The sequence below is a fragment of the Macaca mulatta genome, chromosome 6 (genome assembly GCF_049350105.2).
Source record: "Macaca mulatta isolate MMU2019108-1 chromosome 6, T2T-MMU8v2.0, whole genome shotgun sequence".
In the NCBI taxonomy this organism is placed as follows: Eukaryota; Metazoa; Chordata; class Mammalia; order Primates; family Cercopithecidae; genus Macaca; species Macaca mulatta.
The window spans coordinates 102957301-102977453 of NC_133411.1; the positions used below are offsets into that span (position 1 = coordinate 102957301).

Sequence of the window (20153 nt, forward strand, 5' to 3'; positions counted from 1 at the left end):
AATAAACAGCGTTCCTGAGACACAGGGCTGAAATTAAAGCTATTCAACTCCTTAAGTCCTAGGGACAATGATGAAAGAGATGGGATTGTGAGATTGTAATGGCCAATTTTGAAAGATAAAATAAGTTCAGTTTCTCTATAAATTAACCATTAATGTCAAAGGCACACTGATGAAAGATTAGTATATGGGCTCCTATGTCAGATTAACAAGGTTTTCTTGAAACATTAACCAGCTCCTTAATAAAGTTTTATTTAATAAAGGTTATATTAAATAAATAAAGGTTATAAAAGGCTTATGGAAGTTACATCCTATAATCAAGATTAAAATTCTATAGATTATTTATAAAATTTTGTAAAACAAATTTAATTGGCTTCATGCTGTTTCATTAGGGCTTATTGTTCAGAAAAATAAGTCACCTCTCTCAAAGAATGAAAGGTTTTGCCTTTTATTGAAATCCTTGAGTTATCATTTTGGTTAAATGAATTACATATTTGACAATGATCTGTGATTTTATTTTGTGATATCAAGTGTTTTAAACCTTTGATATTTGACAAACATTCAAAAATCAAATAATAAATTATGTCTTTTTCTAACCTAATTAATTGGTAAGATATTAAATTCCCTAAAGTCCAAAAATGACATATTTGGCTTATTTGGTATAAAAATTATACAGGAAGCATTGTCAAATATGAAATGGTGTCTGGCTTTCTTTGGGCTGTATTTGTATAAATACGTTACTGGTATGTGTTCCAAAATTATAGGAAACTCCTATAATTCTGATATGACTTAGTGTATGTTATCCTACACTAAGTGTATAATAGTGTATAATTATTATGTTAAATTATTGTGTGTCACATAGGTAACAAATTTTCTTGTCCATAGTGTCTTTGACTATGGCTGCTCTAAAACTTTTTGGCATCCATGGACAACTGTTGTCTTGTTTTGGTCCTCTATAGAAGGTGGTTTTATAATCAGCTATAAAACTCTAACAAGTGCTCTTGAGGGCAGGTTTCTGATAACTCTGGAGATTGTCACATCAGAATTGAGGAAAAACTTTTAGGACTCATGGAGAGCCGAAATGTTCATGAATATCAAGCAGAACAGGAATTAACTGCATAGGTTGAACTGGAAGAAGACAGAAGTAATCTTTTTGACGCTTTGCTTAAAACAGTGCTGATCCTTTGTTTTGTTTTTCAGAGTCAAGGAAACTTTTCTTTTGGGCTATTGACAGCTTCTAACAATAAGTATTGTTTCTGGGAACAAAATCTAGAATATATTTGCTTCTCTCTACCTGATTTCTCCAGAATATGAAAACTATTTGTGAATATTCTTAACTTATGGCTATATAGTTATTTCCATAAGTGCAATTAGAGTCTGTTTTTATTTGTAACAGGACACAATTGGAGAAACTGGTTATTTTACCAAAGCTTTGGAATGGTGTGCTTTCTTTTAAGAATCAAACTTGAATTTTAGAGCCAATAAAAGCCCCTTGGGAAAACTGGCCTCATACTTTGTCTACACAGTCCCTGTACAGGGTTTCTGACCTGTGGTAGGTAAAGAATGTCACTTTCTGAGAGGCCCAGGAACCCTAAGTAATCTTGGGACCTCAAGAGGAGAGTAATTCACCCAACTCATAGGTATTTGATGGTACAAATCCATGGTTGGGCTGGGCTTTTAAAAAGTCTTATCTGAAATTCTGTCTCTGGAACAAAGTTCCATCAAAGCCAATTTTAAAACCTATGTGAAAAATAATTATTCTTGCTGTACTTTATACAAATAACCTGGGCAAGTATGATAAAGCAAATTGGTCCTACCATGATTTGTCTTTAGTAAAAATGGGAAACTGGAGAGAGTAAAATTATGTTTCAAAAACACCAGAACACCTGTTGTTAGATTCTAGTCTTGCCTAATATTTTTCAATTTTTATTATTTTCTACAGTTTGGACTGAATTTTAATTTTTCCTGGCTACATGTCTCCAAAATAAAGTTTTCAAATTTTTCTTCTTTCTTTTCCTTTTTCTCCCTCACTTTTCCTAATTTGAAATCACTGAAAACTAACCTATGCTTTCTTAAAACCCTGCAAACTGAAGCTAGACAATTTAAACTTCAGAAGAAAATAATAGCAACCTATTTATATACATAATCCACTTTCATACGTGCTTAACATATGTATAGACTTCAGAGTAATGTGGTCTATATCGATTTTCCAAGATTGTTCTTTCGTTTGTTATTGTTTTTCTCCCTTCATCCCGCTATTTTCTCTTCATAGGATATGAGACTTCACAACCTGCTAAAATGAGCTTTCCTAATAACTCAGGATCTACCTGTCTAGGAATAAACCATCCTAACCATGAGAGATCAGATGAAACCTGAGACCAGAGATTCATTTTCTTCTAAAATGCTTTCTCCAAAAGACTTTAAAAAAGAAAAGGTGGGAAATGTGAAAGGAAAATAAATATTGGTGCCCCAAAATCACTAAGCTAAAGGGAAGAATCAAGCTGGGAACCGCTTAGGGCAAACCTGCCTCCCATTCTATTCAAAGTTATCCTTCTGCTCACTGAGATAAATACATATCTGATTTTCTCCTTTGGAAAGGCTAATACTCAAAAGAATGCAATCATTTCTCTCTCACCTACCTGTGACCTGGAAGCCCCCTCCCTGCTCAAGTTGTCCCACCTTTTTGGATGGAACCAATGTACATCTTACATATATTGATTGATGTCTCATGTCTCCCTAAAATATATAAAACCAAGCTGTGCCCCAACCACCTTGGGAACATGCTGTCAGGACCCTCTGAGGCTGTGTCATGGGCGCACATCCTAACCTTGGAAAAATAAACTTTCTAAGTTAAGTGAGACCTATCTCAGATATTTGGAGTTCATAGACATTCCAAACTTTCCCTCATCTTCCTTTCTTCTTCTGAGCCCTCCACACTCTTCCAACCTCTACCCATTACCCAGTTCCAACATTGCTTCTGCATTTTCAGGTATCTTTATAGCAATGCCCTACTCGTCAGTACTAATTTTGAGTATTAGTCCATTATATCAGACTGCTATAAAGAACTACCTGAGACTGGGTAATTTTAAAGAAAAGAGGTTTAATTGACTCATGATTCTGCAGGCTATACAGGAAGCATAATGATTTTTGCTCAGCTTCTGTGGGGGTGCCTCAGGAAACTTACAGTCATGGCAGAAGTCAAAGGGGAAGCAGGCATGTCTTACATGGCCAGAGTAGGAGGAGAAGAGAGGTGGGGAGGTGCTATACACTTCTAAATGACCAGATCTCATGGAAACTCACTCACTCAGTATTACAAGAACAGCACCAGGAGATGGTGCTATACCATTTACGAAGGACCACCTCCATGATCCAATCATGTCTCACCTGGCACCACCTCTAATATTGGGAATTACAATTTTGACATGAGATTTTGGTGGGAACACAGATCCACACCATATTATCTTTAGTACTGTTTATATTTTTTTAATTTTTATGAGTGTACAGTAGGTGTATTTATTTATGGAGTATAGGAGATATTTTGATACAGGCATACAGTGCATAATCATCACATCAGGGTTAGTAGGGTATTCATCACCTCAAGCATTTATCATTTCTTTGTGTTAGAAAGATTCCCTTTTAGTTATTTTTAAGTGTACACTAAATTATTGCTGACTGTGGTCATGCTATTGTGCTATCCAATACTCTTATTCTATCTAACTATATTTTTTTAACCAGTAAGCATACCTACCTTTCCCTCACCTCCATACTACACTTCCCAGCCTCTGGTAACCATCATTCTACTCTCTATCTTCATGACTTCAACTGTTTTAATTTTTAGCACCCATAAATGAGTAGGAACATGCAAAGTTCGTCTTTCTGTGCCTGGCTGGCTTATTTCACTTAACATAAAGTCTTCCCATTCCATATATGTTGTTGCAAATGACAGGATCTCATTCTTTTCCATGGCTGAGTAGTACTCCATTGTATTTATGTACCATATTTTCTTTATCCATTTGTCTGTTGGTGGAAACATAGGTGACTTCCAAATCTTGACTACTGTAAATAGTGCTGCAATAAACATGGATGCAGATATTTCTTTGACACTCATTTTTCTTTTAGGTATATGCCTGGCAATGGGACTGCAGAATCATATGCTAGTTCTATTTTTAGGTTTTTAGAAACCTCCATACTGCTCTCCATAGTGGTTGTACTAATTTACACTCCTACCAACAGTGTGCATAGGTTTCCTTTTCTCCACTTTCTTTCCAGCATTACTATTGCCTGTCTTTGGATAAGAGCTGCATCAACTAATGGGCAAAATAACCAGCTACCATCATAATGATAGAATCAAATTCACACATAACAATATTAACCTTAAATGTAAACGGGCTAAATGCCTCAATTAAAAGACACAGACTGGCAAATTGGATAAAGAGTCAAGACCCATCGGTGTGCTGTATTCAGGAAACCCATCTCATGTGCAAAGACACGCATGGGCTTAAAATAAAGGGATGGAGGAACATTTACCAAGCAAATGGAAAGCAACAAAAAAGCAGGGGTTGCAATCCTAGTCTCTGATACAACATATTTTAAACCAACAAAGATTGAAAAAGACAAAAAAGAATATTACATAATGGTAAAGGGATCAATGCAACATGAAGAGCTAACTATCCTAAATGTATATGCACCTGATACAGGAGCACCCAGATTCATAAAGCAAGTTCTTAGAGACCTAGAAAGAGACTTAGACTCCCACACAATAATAGTGGGAGACTTTAACACCCCACTGTCAATATTAGACAGATCAATGAGACAGAAAATGAACAAGGGTATTCAGGACTTGAACTCAGCTCTGGACCAAGTGGACCTAATAGACATCTACAGAACTCTCCACCCTAAATCAACAGAATATGTATTATTCTCAGCACCATATCACACTTCTTCTAAAACACTCCTCAGCAAATGCAAAAGAACTGAAATCATAACAAACAGTCTCTCAGACCACAGTGCAATCAAATTAGAACTCAGGATTAAGAAACTCACTCAAAACCGCACAGCCACATGGAAACTGAACAACCTGCTCCTGAATGACTACTCGGTAAATAACAAAATTAAGACAGAAATAAATAAGTTCTTTGAAACCAATAAGAACAAAGACACAATGTACCAGAATCTCTGGGACACAGCCAAAGCAGTTTTTAGAGGGAAATTTATAGCACTAAATGCCCACAGGAGAAAGCAGGAAAGATCTCTAAAAATTTTTATAAATTAGCCAGGTGTGGTGGCACACATCTGTAGTCCCAGCTACTTGGGAGGCTGAGGTGGGAGAATTGCTTGGGCCAGGAGGTTCAAGGCTACAGTGAGCTGTGATCATACCACTGCACTCCAGCCTGGGTGAGAGAGAAATGATTGCATTCTTTTGAGTATTAGCCTTCTCAAAGGAGAAAATCAGATATGTATTTATCTCAGTGAGCAGAAGGATAACTTTGAATAGAATGGGAGGCAGGTTTGCCCTAAGCAGTTTCTAGCTTATTTTTCCCTTTAGCTTAGTGAGAGTGAGATTCTGTTTTAAAATAAAATAAAAGGAAAGGAAATATTATTGAATCAGTATTTTGAAACTTGCCAACCAAAAATAGCCCTGGATCAGACAATTCACAGCCAAATTCTACCAGACATACAAAGAAGAGCTGGTACCAATCCTACTGAAACTATCCCCAAAAAATCAAGGAATACCAATCCTACTGAAACTATCCCAAAAAATAAAAAAATCCTAACTCATTCTATGAAAAAAGTATCATCCTGGTATGAAAATCTGGCAAGGATACACACACACACACACACACACACACACACACACACACACACACGGATGCCAGTATCCTTGATGAACACAGATGCAAAAAATCCTCAACAAAATACTAGCAAATTAAATACAGCAATACATCAAAAAGATAATTCACCACAATCAATCAAGTGGGCTTGATTCCTGGGATTCAGGGATGGTTCAACATATGTAATATAATTTGGATCTGTGTCCCCACCCAAATTTCATGTGGAATTGTAATCCCCAGTATTGGAGGTGGGGCCTGGTGGGAGGTGATTGGATTATGGGGGCATGTTTCTCATGAACAGTTTAGTACCATCCGTTTGGTGCTGTTCCCATGATAGTGAGTGAGTTCTGACAAGATCTGGTTGTTAAAAAGTGTGTGGCACCTTCTCCCTCCCTCTCTTCCTCCTGATCCGGCCATGTAGGATGTGCCTGCTTCTTTTTCACCTTCTGCCATGACTGTAAGTTTCCTGAGGCCTCCCCAGAAGCCATCATGCTTCCTGTACAGCCAGTGGAATCGTAAGCCAATTAAACCTCTTTTCTTTATAAAGTATCCAATCTCAGGTATGTCTTCATAGCAGTGCAAGAACAGACTAATACAATATGCAAATCAATAAATGTGGTTCACCACACAAACAGAATTAAAAACAATAACCCTATGATTAACTTAATTGATACGAAAAGGCATTCAATAAAATCCAACACGCTTTCATGACAAAAATCCTCAAGAAAGTAGGCATCAAAGGAACATACCTCAAAATAACAACAGTCATTTTCAACAAACCCACAATGAACATCATACTGAATGAACCAAAGTTGAAAACATTTCCCTCAAGAGCTAGAACAAGATAAGGATATCCACTCTTACCACTCCTATTCAATACAGTACTGGAAGTCCTAGCCAGAGCAATCAGGCAAAAGAAAGAAAGAAAAGGCACCCAAACAGTAAAAGAGAAAGTCAAATTATTTATGTTAATTGACAATATGATTCTACACCTAGAAAACCCTAAAAATTCCTACAAAAGAATCCTAGATCTGGCAGAAAACTTCAGTAAAGTTTCAGGGAACCAAATCAATGTACAAAAATCAGTAGCATTTATATATTCCAGAATATTCAAGCTGAGAACCAAATTAAGAACATAATCCCATTTACAACAGCCACACACACACACACATACACACACACACACACACACACACACACACGGTTAGGAATGTATCTAACCATGGAGAGGAAAGATGTCTACAAAGAGCACTACAAAACAGTGACGAAAGAAATCATAGATGACACAAACATAGGAAAACATTCCATGCTGTAAATGTCCATACTGCCCAAAGCAATTAACAGATTTAACACAATTCTTATCAAATTACCAACATTATTTTTTATGGAATTAGGAAAAACAATCTTAAAATTCATATAGAACCAAAAAAGAGCCATAATAACCAAGGTAATCCTAAATAAATAGAACAAAGATGGAGCCATCACATTACCCAACTTCAAACAGTACTGCAAGACTACAGTAACCAAAACAGCATGGTACTGCTGCAAAACTAGACACATAGACCCACATAACAGAATGGAGAACCCAGAAACAGAGCCACTCATCTACAAAAACTGATCTTTAACAAAGGTGACAAAAATAAACAATGGAGAAAGGACACCCTGTTCAACAAATGTTGCTGGGAAAAATGGTTAGCCATGTGCAGAAGAATAAAACTGAACCCCTACCTCTCACCATATACAAAAATTAACTCAAAATGGATTAAAGGCTTAAATGTAAGACCTCAAACTGTTAAAATAGTACAAGAACCCCTAGGAAAAAACTCTTCTGGACATTGGCCTAGGGAAAGAATTTATGCTTAAGACCTCAAAAGCAAATGTAATAAAATTAAAAATTGAAATCTAATTAAACCAAATACTTTCTGCACAGCAAAAGAAACTATCAACAGAGTAACAAGACAGCCTATGAAATGGGAGAAGATATTTACAAACTATACATCTGACAAAGGACTAATATTCAGGATCTATAATTAACTTAAATCAACAAGAACAAATCCATTAAAAATTGGGCGTAGGATATGAACAGGTACTTCTCAAGAAAAGATATGCAAGCAGCCAACAAGCATATGGAAAAATACTTGACAACACTAATAATCAGGGAAATGCAAATCAACACCACATGAGATACCATCTCACACCAATCACATAGCTATTGTTAAAAAGTCAAAAAATAACATGTTGGTGAGGATGCGGAGAAAAGGGAACACCTATACACTGTGGATGGAAATGTAAATTTGTGCACCCACTGTGAAGAGCAGTTGAGTTTCCTCAAAGAACTAAAAATAGCACTACAGTTTGACCCAGGAATTCCATTGCCATGTATCTATAAGAAATAGTTCTACTAAAACTATACTTGTATGTTCATGGCAGCAGTATTCACAATAGCAAAGTCATGGTGCCCACTAAAGGTGGCTTAGATAAAGAATATGAGATACTTAGACACCATGGAATACCATTCAGCCTTAAAAAGGAGTGAAATCATGTCATTTGCAGCAACATGGAAGCAGCAGGAGGACATTATCCCAAGTGAATTAACACAGAAACAGAAAGTAAGATATCATATATTCTCAATTATAAGTGACAGCTAAACATTGCATGCATGTGGGCATAAGATGGGAACAATAACACTTGGGACCCCAAAATGGGGAGGGAGGGAAGAGAGCAAGAGTTGAAAAACTACTTACTGGGTACTATGTTCACCATTTGGGTGATGGGTTCAAAGAAGCCCAAACCTCAGCATTTCGCAATATATCCACATAGCAAACCTGCACACATACCCCCTGAATCTAAAATTTGAAAAAAAAAAAAAAAAAAAAAAAAAAAAAAAAAAAAAAAAAAAACAGAGAAATCTGCACTTGTACTCCTCAAATATTAAAAATACAGGTTTAAAGAAATAAATAAGTTTTAATCTAATCAAATATATCAAAATATTTTACTTTATAATTTTGGTTTACTGGATTTTGTTAATAAGCTCTTCCTTACTCTGAGATTATGCAAAAATTCTTCTGCATTTTCCTCAAAATTCTTTTAGTTTTGCTTTAGACGTTTAGATCTGTTATCAACCTGGTAACAATTTATCTTTGTGTATGATATAAACAAGAGATCTAAATATATATGTGCACATATATACATACATGCACACATATATACGTATGTAAATACACAATACATGTAATTTTTCTCTATGGGTAACCAATTAATGCTTATCAGTTAGCCCATGCATTTTCTATTGATTTGTAATGCCACTGCTTCATGTATCAAATTTCCAGATATGTATGGGTCTCTTTCTGAACTCTCCATTCTGTTCCACTGGTAAGTCATCCATCACTGTGCCAATAGCACACTGCCTGAACTACTATAGTTTTATAGTAAGTCTTGATATCTGGTAGAGTGACCCTCCCTATCTTCTTCTCTTTCAGAATTGTCTATTCTTAGCTCTTTTCTTCCATTCAAATTTTGAAATAAGCTTGTTAAGTTCAGCAGTAAAAACCTGGTTGAGGTTATAATTTGAATTGCATTAGAATAGATGGATTTGAAGATGATTGACAGTTTTCTTCCTATCCTTGAACATGGTTTCATCTCTCCTTTCATTTAGGTATTCTCAAATGTCTTTCAATGAAATTTCATACTTTTTTCGTATTTGCACATCCTTTGTTAGATTTAATACTAGGTACTTTAGATTTTGTAATACTACTATTTATTCTACCTATATTTTCTGTTTAAGTCTTCACAACCCTATGAGTTAGATATTTTTGTGTTCATTTTCTAGCTAAGGAAACTAAGGACCAGAAAGATTAAGTAACACCACATTATCAATAGTAAGTGATGGGGACAGGATGCAAAACAAGTTCTATCTGACCCCAAATTCTGTGTTCTTAACCTCCAATCCATACCCTGTCTTGTGATGATTGTCTTTAATAACACCATTTTTAAATGAAAAAACTTAAGGGTATTCAAAGGCACAAAAAAAAAAAAAATATAGTAACTACCTATCTCCCTGGAGAAAATGTTAAGTACTTCAAACTTTATTCTCTATACAAATAACCTGGGACTTCCATTACACTGTATATCTTAATCCTGTAGGTCTGGGGTGGAGCCTGCAAATATTTAGGTATTCCCAAATGTGTTGCAATGAAATTTTATACTTTTTAAAATAATTGCACGTCTTTTGTTAGATTTAATACTGGATGCCTATAACTGTTTTTTAAATTGTTGTTCATTTATCTACATTGTGACGTTGGGTATCCTCACAGCCCTATGAGTTAGATATCTTATGTCTATTTTGTAATGAAGGAATCTAAGGTATAAAGTAACTAACAACATATCATCAGCAGTAAGTGACCAGATAATACCAATTCTGCCAGTCCAAGGACCTCCCTTTCAGAACCACCACTGCTCTACAGTATTTCCTGGCGAGCAACCCTTTAATTCACATGATTAAAGGTGAGAACTCCACCAGATGGCAGCAGAAGCTCATCATTTTGTCTCAAATGCGTCCGTTTCCCTCTGGAGTGTTAGCTGTTGGTAAATGCCTGACTTGTTAAGTTATTGAGGGAAAGTGAATCAGAATCAGGGCCTTTCACTCCTGCTGCTGTGTGCAATCTTACCCACTACAGCGCCTCAGTGTTGAGAAGGGATTTTCAGCAGAAGCGTCCAGCTGGGACATGCCCACGAGCTTCTCCCAAAAACCTTATGGCAGGTGACTTATAAACGAGAATGAAAACTGTTTTTCATGGGTTGCTTTTTCATCATAGTGAGTTCAATTTAGGCACTTAACCAAGAAAAGGAGATATGATTTGAAATGTTTGGCAGGGGATTAGAAGAGGAAGTGAATCATTCACTGTGGGGAACGGGAAGCTATTCAGGCAGATAAACCTGAAACAGAGTCCACAGATCTGGGGAAATCCAACAATAATGCCGGGGATCCACCTCATCCAAAGCCTAGGCCCACCCTGTCCCCAGGGGTGCCAGATTACCCCTCTTCCTCAGTGCTTTTGTGTTTCTTTTTAAAAACTGAATATATATACATATTTCTTTTTGAATTATGAAAAGGAATCCATCATCTCTTACTGCTCCCACCCTAAGCTTGGTAAAGTGAGGGACCCGTCACTAAGAAGGCTAATGAGTTCGTTATATTCTCTTGCCTTTTAATTACTTAAAAGCAATAACTTGGGCATTGGGGAGGCCTCAGCATTGCCTTCAGTGAGCTCTGAGTAGGCTAAAGTATAAGCAGCCCCCAACTGTCAATAGTTTGACTTAAGATTTTTGAACTTTACGATGGTGTAGAACTGATATGCATTCAGTAGAAGCTGTAGTTGGAGTACCCATACAGCAATTCAATTCTGTTTTTCAATTTCACTACAATATTCAGTAAATTACATGAGATATTCAGCCCTTTATTATAAAACAGGCTTTGTGTTAGATGATTTGCCCAGCCATAGGGTAATGTAACTGTTTGAGCATATTTAAGGTAGACTAGGCTAAACTATGATGTTCAGCAGCTTTGGTGTATTAAGTGCATTTATGATTTACAATATTTTCTATATCCAGTAAGTTTATCAGAATATAATCCTATTGTAAGTCAAAGAGCAGCTGTACAGGATGGCATTTGGCAGTCCCTGGGCAGGGCTCTCTTCCTCCTCTCCCCTTACTGTGCCATAACCATCTCTCCCATTGACTCAGTCAGCACTGTCTGTGCTGCTGCACAGGGCTGTCTCCCAGAGTGTGCTAACATAGTCCAGTCTATCAGATTGCTTTGCTAATGTACCAATGGCAACAGGGAGAATGACACACACAAGGATCGTGTGGGCTGTTCATGGCTGAGACTCACAGTGATGGAGAATTTAACCTGCTCCACCACTCCAGGCCCCAGGCAAGCAGGCCAAGGAGACTAAGAAGGGTCAGGTGGAGGAGTGTGGTAGTAAGTAGGGAATCAGGAGATTATCAGCGGTTCTATTATTTAATGGTTCTTGTTTCAAGCATTTGCTGGGAAAGAGGGGGCCTGAGAACAGGTCCATGCCACTGAGACTCAGTGACTTCTACTAGGGCAAGTGTAAATGCTCTTGTATTAGGGTTCTCTTGAGAGCCAGAACTAATAGGATAAATATATATTAGAGTTTATTAAGGAGTATTAACTCATATGATCACAAGGTCCTACAATAGGCCGCCTGCAAGCTGAGGAGCAAGGAACCAGTCTGAGTCCCCAAACTGAAGAACTGGGAGTCTGATGTTCGAGGGCAAGAAGCATCCAGCACAGGAGAAAGATGTAGGCTAGGAGGCCAGGCCAGTCTAGTCTTTTAACGTTTTTCTACCTGTTTTATATTCTGGTCATGCTGGCAGCTGATTAGATGGTGTTCACCCAGATTAAGGGTGGGTCTGTTTTTCCCAGCCCACTGACTCAAATGTTAATCTTCTTTGGCAACACCCTCACAGATACACCCAGGATCAATGCTTTGCATCCTTCAATCCAATCAAGTTGACACTCAGTATTAACCATCACAGTTTACATCTCAGGCTCCAAATGTTAAATCCTCAACCACAGCTCTAGAAGATGTTCATCTAAGCATGGAAGTGATGCTCTGTAGGGCAGTGTCCTAAGGGAGCCCCTCCCTCAACCCTTCTCCAGCCTGTGAGGTCCTACTGAAGAGTCAGAGACGGAAAGCAACCAAGTAGGTTCCTCCTGACAGGAAGTTTCTAGAAGTCAGAAATTCCAGCCTCATGTATGGCCACCATCCACTTTAGTGCCTGGGACATTGATGCAGCACAGACTGTGTTGCTAATTAACTTGCATGTATCATCACATTCCATCCTCACCAAGATTCTCTGAGGTAGGCACTGGTACCACCTTCACGTTACAGGGAAGAGAACAGCAGCTTAGCAGGTCAAGCTACTTCTCCAAAATCATGTGGCTACAGGATGTGGAGTTGGGGCATGAACTTAAAACTGAGGTCCAGGGTCCAATGTGTGGGCTCTTAGACACCAAGCTATATATATACATACATACATACATACACACACACACACACACACACACATACACACACACACACATGCACATACATATACATATACATATACACCAGAAATAAGAAACCAAGCACCTTTGCCACTGGCCAAAATTATCAGAAAAGTTTTTGGCAGTGGGTTTTGGACCCCAGAACTCTTAGTTCTCTGAGTCTGAAGCCTCTGGTTCTCTCATGGCAGGGCAGGGCATAGTGCCCTGGAGCTTTGAGCCGCACTTCCCTATTGCTGCCTTGACCACACCTTTCTTATGGCTCTGTCTGAATCCGTTGACACATCAAGGCCATGGCTTGAATCACAGGCTAACACACTGGGACAGGTTGCTACTGTGAATCACTTTATAAGACAAAGACACCTTTTATTAAAAAAAAATTCCCAAGTTGATTTTTTGTTAATTCTACACCAGTGATTTTCAAGTATCTCTAAATCACTGACTGCTCTGAGAATGTAGTAAAAGCTACAGACTCTTGCCCTATAAAAGAGCACACACATACACAACAGGGCACACAACTTTAGGTAGGGTTCATTTATCCCCCAGAGTGCTATCTAGAAACCTCAGTCTGGGAACTCCCAACAGAAATGGCGATTATTTGGGTATATTCAAATTGCAAAACACCTACAAAATGCCATTGTCATCATTTACTAAAGGACAAGCTAAAAAAAGAAAGGGACAGAGCTTGGACATTATTCATCTGAAGTTTGTACCTTTTAATCTTTATGCAGGCATCAATAATACTGCTTTTAAAACTCTTAGGAGGCCGGGCGCGATGACTCACCCCTGTAATCCTAGCACTTTGGGAGGCCGAGGAGGGCGGATCACAAGGTCAGGAGATAGAGACCATCCTGGCTAACACGGTGAAACCCCGTCTCTACTAAAAATACAAAAAAATTAGCCAGGCCTGGTGGCGGGCGCCACTCGGGAGGCTGAGGCAGGAGAATGACGTGAACCCGGGAGGCGGAGCTTACAGTGAGCAGAGATTGCGCCACTGCACACCAGCCTAGGCGACAGAGCGAGACTCCGTCTCAAAAAAAAAAAAAAAAAAACACTCTTAGGAAAAAGGATTTTACTAGGAGCATGTAGAGGTTATTCTAATTGTTTAAGCAGTTCTATCTGGTGTCTTAAGGAGGGAGGAGGATTTGGAGATTACTTCAGCTGGAAGGAATAGCGTTTGCATAGCTGGACAGGAACCAGAGGTCTGCCCCACATAGGACAAGGCTCTCCTCCCCACACAGGACAAGGCTCTGCTCCCCACACAGGACAAGGATCTTCTAGGTGTGTTAACTGAGGGGGTCCAGCAGCAGGAGCTTGGCTTAGAATGGGAAGACAGAGCAGAGACTTTAGCTCCACACATGCAGTACTACAGGGCTAACTCCAGGGCCCACCTGTAGAGAGGAGAACAGATTTTCAGGCAAAAGGTAAATGTTGAGCATCTTAGGATATTCTTAAGAGTCCTTTGCCCTCCTGGGAGATCTATCTGAGTTCTGTGCTTCTTGGCTTAAAGATAATATAACAGAGCTTTGCAGTCAGGCTAGGGTGAATAGTCATCCTGATTTGCCTGGTATTCTCCTGGTCTTAGCACTAGAAGTCCTGCATCTGAAGAAATCCCTCAGTCCTGGGCAAACCAGTAGAGCGGGTTACCTGACTTGAACTGGGTTCTGTACCTCACTAACCATGTGACATTAGGCAAGATGTTAAATCTCTCAGAGCTTCGGTTTCCACTTCTGTAAAATAAAGACAATACCCATATGTTTCAGGGCTTCCAGGAAGATTACATTAGAGACAATGCATGTTAAATGACAATGCATGTTAATTTGACAGGCAGGCAGTAAGAAGAACTGCAATCTGTTACTGCTGTTCTTATGACTGGATGGCCGGCTCTGGCAGTTGTTCAGTGCTACTGAAATTCCTGCAATTCTCTCCTCCCTTGTCCTCTAGAGCCTCTAGGGCAACAATCATATGCCCAAATCCAAAATTAGTCATCAGGAATAGGAGGACAGTCTCATGGTAAAAAGTCTCATGGTGATGCAGGCAAAGCCGGTTTGTGTGTGTGTGTGTGTGTGTGTGTGTGTGTGTGTGTGTGTGTGTGTGTCTCAATTGACTTACAATTTATTGGCTTTGTGATGGTATAAAAGTGATACACATTCAGTCGAAACTGTAGTTAAAATTTTGAATTTTGATCTTTTCTGGGGCTAGCAGTATGCTTCAAGATCTTCTTTCTTGTGATGCTGGGCAGCAGCAGTGAGTTGCAGCTCCGAGTCAGCCATGATATCGCAAGGGTAAATAACCAGTACTCTACAGTGTACTCTGTGCCAGATGATTTTGTCCAACTGTAGGCTAATGTAAGTTCTGAACACCATTAAGTTATGCTAGGTTAAGCTAGGATGTTCGGTACTTTAGGTAAATACATTTTTGACTTATGATATTTATCAAGACATAACCCCATTGTAAGTTGAGCAGCATTAAAAAAAAGAAAAAAAAAATTCACCATTTTACTATCTTGGACAGTGAACAAGAGAGCTACTACTTAGGAAAAATTTTAAGCCCAAATGCTTTAATGTATTGGCATAACTTTTGGGGGGATTGCGTTGCAATTATTTTAAATGCTCTTCTTTCTTCAAAGAAAAAGAAAAAACAGTGTTTATAAAGCATGTTGCCATTCAATAAAGCTCCTTCCTCAAAGAAATTAGGTGATTTCAGTCACCATATGTGGTTTGAGTCCATCTAAGTATAAACTTAACATTTCTAGTAAATTAGTACCCTTGTTTTGTAAAAAGTGCAAGGCAAAGCCGGTTCTTAACTCTCCTCTTTTGAATCTTTCTTCTTTCTCCTACCCCTCCTTCAACCTCCCCACAGATGCCTCAAGCTCCCAGTCTTCCACCTCAAAATTTGCCCTGAGGAAAGGGGTTAAGCGTCCTTTGTACTTGAAGTGATTTAAAAGAGACTCCTATATGTGTCTGCGTTTTAAGTCTCTTGTCTTGTAGAAGAAAGGTTTTGTCTTTCATTAAAGGAAATTCACACACCACAGAGGTTGACCCTTTGATGGCTGTTTCACTTCAGCTAGGTTCAGCTGCCCATGTGAGAAAACATAAAATCCTAGCAATTTAATCAAGTTGGAGGTTTCTTTCTGTCTCATATAAGGGCAGGTATATTAGTCCATTCTCACACTGCTATAAAGAAATACTCGAGACTGGATAATTTATAAAGGAGAGAGGTTTAATTGACTCACAGTTCTGCATGGCTGAGGAGGCCTCAGGAAACTTACAATCATGGTGGAAGGGGAAGCAGGCACATCTTATATGGCGGCAGGAGAGAGAGTGTGTGTGAAGGCAAAACTGTCAAATACTTACAAAACCATCAGATTTTATAAGAACTCACTCAGTATCATGAGAAGAGTATGAAAGAAACTGCTCCCATGAGCTAACCACCTCCCACCTGATCTCTCCCTTCACACATGGGGATTATGAGGATTACAATTCAAGATGAGATTTGGGTGGGGACACAGAGCCAAACCATATCAGCAGGTGTGGCAGTTTCACAGCCATCACCGCTGATATGGACCATTGCATCTTTGGTCTCTCTCTCCTTCTATCTTACTGTTGGCATCCTTCTGGAAGGTCACTTCCTGTTCCGAGAAGACTGCTAAAGCTGCAATCATGATAGATCATTTAAGACCATAAGAAAGGGAAACTGAAAGGGGTCAGAGGAATACCTGCTGACTGGCTGACTGAGTTAGAGTTAGCATTCTTTTTTTTTTTTTTTTTTTTTTTTTTTTTTTTTGAGATGGAGTCTCGCTCTTTTGCCCAGGCTGGAGTGCAGTGGTACAATCTCAGCTCACTGTAACCTCTGCCTCCCGGGTTCTAGCAATTCTTCTGCCTCAGCCTCCTAAGTAGCTGGGATTATAGGTGTCTACCACCACACCTGGCTAATTTTTGTATTTTTAGTAGAGACAGGATTTCACCATGTTGGCCAGGATGGTCTCGAACTCCTGACCTTGTGATCTACCCACCTCGGCCTCCCAAAGTGCTGGGATTACAGGTGTGAGCCACTGTGCCTGGCCTGAGTTAGCATTCTTTAAGCAGCCTTTCCCAAAGCCCATGAAACACTTAGGTTTGTGTGGCGTTGACCAGAGCTTAATGACATGGTCACCACTAGCTGCCAATGCTTTTGAGAAATATGCTCTCCTCTGGGAGAATTTCAGTCTTACATAAAATCTGGCTCCAGACACTAAGGAAGAAAGACAGAATGCATGTAGAAAATACACCAAATGGTTAGCTGTCACTGGTGAAAGCTTCTGTTTCCCTGGATTTTGGTTGATAAGTGACATGAGGCCAGGATCACTATAGCTGAAGATCTTTCTGTCCCTCAATGCTGGTGAGCAGCCCCAAATTGAAGCACTCCTCAGGGACTAATAAATAATGAAGAGAGTTATGCTAATATTGGAGAAGTTTGGGTTCAATTATTAGCCAATGGGTCTGATGTCCAAAGGATGTTCTGTCTCAAGATTTAAAAACTTTATGTAGTCTTTTTACATATCAGAGGGTTTAAGAATTTGTATATTTTCTTAAGATTCTATTTACAGTTTCTTACGTGCTATTCAACTACATAATGAAATTAACTTCTTAAGAAGTTAAGGACTTATGGGACTCTTAAGAACAGATGTTATTTCCGTTCCAACATTTATTGATCATGACTCACATGAGAAATATGAAATGACCAATAAACCTTCAGCTCATGATTTAGAATTAGTAATACAGTGGTGGCTGAATGCTGAGTGAAAAATAAACCTTATGGGACAATTTCTAGCATGTCCAACAAAGAGTAAATCATTTCAGCTTAGTTGCAAAGTACAAACAGGAGCTAGAATTTCTCAGCTAACTTTGCATGGTGTGGGTACAGTCCATACAATACTGAACCTGGTCCCAAATATGATCTTCTGATTCTTTTTCCATGGATACATGATTCTCTCTAACATCGAGGTTTCATCTAGAAGTACAGGCAGCAAACTAAAACATCCTTGCAGCTAAAAATAGCAATGAGAAGTAAGTGCCAGAGTTGGCTCCACAAGTACAACAACTCTGACCCATGATTAAAGCACCGCTAGATATTTCAGTCTGATTGACCGGAAAGAGAGTAGGAAACCTTAAGTGCCCTCAAGAGCATCGACTTATTAAAGGAAAACACTGAAAACAAACCAAACCATTGGGTATGTTCATTTTAGATTGAAAAACAGGAATGGACAGGCCTTTTTCTCAAGGGAGAAAAGAGAATTTTGAAATATACAAGCAGTTGCCATTTCTTGGCCCATCCTTTGTGAAGTCCTCTAGAAGGAGACAGTATGTGGGCAGCAGCAACAATAGTGGTTACAATACATTATGTTGATGGAGAAGGAGTGCTTAGTGCTGGCTGCCTTCTGGCTCAAAGCAGTCTTGTCCACTTGTGTCTTTTAGCGGAATGCCTCATGATACAAGGAACAGAAATAATTTTCCCTCCTCAAATCGATTGTATGTCTTGCATTTCATAAATTACATTAGACTCAATGTACCTCAATAACTTTTTTTTTTTTTTTTTTGAGACAGAGTCTTGCTCTGTCACCCAGGCTGGAGTACAATGGCACAATCTCGGCTCACTGCAACTTCCGCTTCCCGGGTTCAAGCTGTTCTTCTGCCTCAGCCTCCCAAGTAGCTGAGAAGGAATTATAGCAGAATTATAACAATGGTTACCACTGAATGATAGGAATATTTTTCTTTCTCCTTTTGACTTCCTTCTAAATGTGCTAAAATAAATGAGTACTGCTAATATAATGCCCCACAAAAATAATATTTTTAATGGGCATGAAAATTCTCAAAACAAAGAATGGGTGGCTGGAGGTAATGTTATGTGTCATGAGGCTTCTTAGCATTGCACCCATCCCTTGTTTATGAATGTGGTCATCAATAATAAAGAGGTATCTCTTTGCCAATTTTTCATTAGCTGGAAAGATAAACTGGTCTCAATAAAATAATAAGGCCAACAGGTTTCCCATAGGGTATTACTATGAACCAGCACCGTTTAATAAGCAAATATTCTCATTCTCTTTGTGTAGCTTTGTGTTTATGTTTCCTTTGTGCAAAGATTGTTACTAGAGATAAGAAATCATGGCATCATTTTGGTTATCTATTTCCATGGCAACACATGGATTCGAGCAAGAGTCCTTGGCATTGTTGCTACTTGTTGTGTGCAATTTTTACAGACATATGACTCTTCTAAGTAAGAAAGGTTAATTCCCTGTGATGATGCCTTACTTTGGTGTAAACATTTGAGGCAGAAGTGAGGTGCATTTTCGGCTCTTTGAACTCACATTAATATCCATAATTCTGTGGGCAGCAATAAAGAGTGACAGTACACTGCAAATATCATCTTTCTTCATGACAATTTTCTCTCAAAGGGTCACAAAACAAACATCTTTTTAGGACTACTAGTTAGTATAGAGTGTGACAATAATGATGTTTTTTGTTAAATGTTATTCTCTTTCTCCCTCTGTCTGTCTGTCTCTCTCTCTCTCTCATACGCACACTTAGAAAGTAGAATATGAATTTCCTCTTTATCTTTACTGAACTGGGATACACCAAAATTGTGTCCAAAATGTTTTCTTATAATGTTTTCCAGATGAATACTTGAAACTAGCAGTGAAATTGTATAGAAAGCTAGGAGGCAGAATTCTGTTCCCAATTTTGTCACCATATCTTGAGTCTTGGGCATTTCCCCTATCCTCTCTGTGCTTCCAATTTCTCATCAGTGAAATGACCTAAGGTAATAAAAGGGAAACCAATTTTAAAGAAGAGTGAAAAACTGTAACATTCCTCAGCAAAGGTCGCTATTGTTTGCAAAATGTACTAGAAATAAAAGTGACATAATCCAAAATTGCATTTTGTTTTTATTTCTTTTTAGTCCCTTTTGGGTGCATAATTGAGAATCTGTCTTGGGAAGGGCAGATGGCTGACAGTCTCAGCTGCAGCTTCTTTGGATGCACTGCAGTTTTCGTGCTGAGGTCATACTTGTCATACTTTTGCTGTCTGCTGCCTGTCACCGGCTGAGTATGGTGAAGGTAGCAGTGTAGGCCTATTCCTGCCACTTGCAAGACACTTTCAATGGAACTCATTCCTCCTGAACTCCCCATCAACCCAGCTGAGACGTCCAGAACTGCCTGTAGTCTGAGACCCCTGCCCAGTCTCCCTCCCATTCCCCTCAGGACTCACGCCTGCATT

At 38.8% G+C, this 20153-nt stretch overlaps 1 long non-coding RNA gene across 1 annotated transcript in view; it reads left to right on the forward strand.

Moving 5' to 3' along the window:
* Window positions 1-19809, forward strand: part of LOC106998863 (uncharacterized) — a 50142-nt gene extending 30333 nt beyond the window's left edge. The window contains exons 3-4 of the long non-coding RNA XR_013418186.1: window positions 2270-2431; window positions 18486-19809. This is a non-coding gene — a long non-coding RNA (uncharacterized LOC106998863). The remainder of the gene's footprint in view (window positions 1-2269; window positions 2432-18485) is intronic.
* Window positions 19810-20153: the final 344 nt, after the last annotated feature.